A 1782-nucleotide genomic window follows, 5' to 3' on the forward strand; every position below is an offset into this window, starting at 1 on the left:
GTAGTGTATATATATATATATATATATATGTGTGTGTGTGTGTGTGTATATGTATATATCTATATATAATTTGATTCTAGACATGTTTTTGTTGGTAGTGAGCTCCCTTACATCATTGCCTTCAATGCTCATCTAATTGCTAAATCCAGCCCAGCTTTAGGTATTTTAGGTACCTTTAAATCCACCTCTTCTGTAAACTAGTGTAAAGCAGTAAGAAAACAATGGGAACAAATGTTTTTTATTGAGTAGCAGAGCAAAACCTTTTTTTAATTTGGAAATTCAGACTGATTTCTAAGAGGTTCATTACCTAGAGTGAATTATTTTATGGTTTTATTTCTTGCAATTTGGGTGATTATATGTTACAGTTAAAGAAAACCCCAAATTCAGTGTCTTAGGAAATTACAGCAGAGTAGACCAATCAAAAGATATTTTACTTACTATCATTAATGTAGGCACTCAATACTTTATTGGACTTGCTGTTGCATTAATTACTGCATCGACGCTCCGTGGCATAGAGGTGATCAGCCTGTGGGTGTAATGGAAGCTTTAATAGCTGCCTTCAGGTCATCTTCCTTGGATGATCTGTTGTCTCTAATCTTGCTCCTAACAGCAGCCAATTGATTTTCTACGGCTTTTTGTTGGCCACCTAAGCACAGGACAACTATGGTCACTAAACACACAGTTGGCAACCAGCCATCACTGACTGGAAACAGTGAAAGTTCAAGTAACATGGATCATGTCCTCTGTAGCCTCCCTCCAGACTCTTGAACCTTGATGTCCTAATAAAATTCAGAATTTTCTTTCATGTTAAAACAAGACTTTAGATGGTTCAACAACAGTTTGGTTCCTTTTCCTCTGAACCCCGGTAAGATGATGTCTCTTGATGCTCCTACTCCTGCCTCAGTCCACCCTCTGAAGCTCCCCTAACTTCTAATCCTCTCAAGGCTGCAATTCTTCCTGTGGCTGGTGCACATTTTCCCACCTCACTTCCTTCTTCCACTGAGTTTCTTGTTAATACTCTTTGATGCAGAACAACCAGCTTCCTCACCAATGACCCATAGTGGATTGCCCTCCTCCAGTCTGTTTGTTTCATTTTTTTTTTCATTTGTACAGTTAATCCAAATCTCAAAGAGACCTCTTTGATCAAGCAGAACAAAAATACAAATACATTAACTATTTCAAACATTTGACCCAAATAAGCAAATAAAACACAACTTAAAGAGCAAATTGCATTTGAGGATTTTTTTTCTGTTTTAAAAGAATCTTTGATTGTCTCAGTGGAGACTAAGAAGAGGATCTATCCCTCGTTATGAACCTTAATGCTCCACAATGGTTGCAATCCAACATATACAGAGAGGTAAATTTATATTCACATCACAGTTACCTACCAGAAGCTGGGAGGTCATTAAAACAAGATTCTTCTTTGCACTGAAGTCAATGAGTGTCTCCTGGACATCTGTCAGCGGTCTCCACATTGATTGTGTCTCTTATTGACCCAGAGAGAGAGAGAAACTGCTTAAAGGCTCAGAGGAACTTTGCTGGTGTTTTGAGCTCATTCATTGATCAGTGTGTGACACTGTAAGTTTCCATTAATGAGCTTTTTCACAGTATTTTAGTTTTCTAAGGCACTGAATGTGGGGTTTTCATGATCTGCAAGCGATAATCATCAAAACTACAAAAAGAATGAAAGGATTTTAATACATCACTACCTGCATTTATATATAATATAAGTTTATTTTTGGTAAAATGACTGGCGAATGTGGATGGGATTAATTCAATTCA

Source organism: Cyprinodon variegatus, unplaced genomic scaffold (assembly GCF_000732505.1).
Source record: "Cyprinodon variegatus isolate N-32 unplaced genomic scaffold, C_variegatus-1.0 Scaffold94, whole genome shotgun sequence".
Lineage (NCBI taxonomy): Eukaryota > Metazoa > Chordata > Actinopteri > Cyprinodontiformes > Cyprinodontidae > Cyprinodon > Cyprinodon variegatus.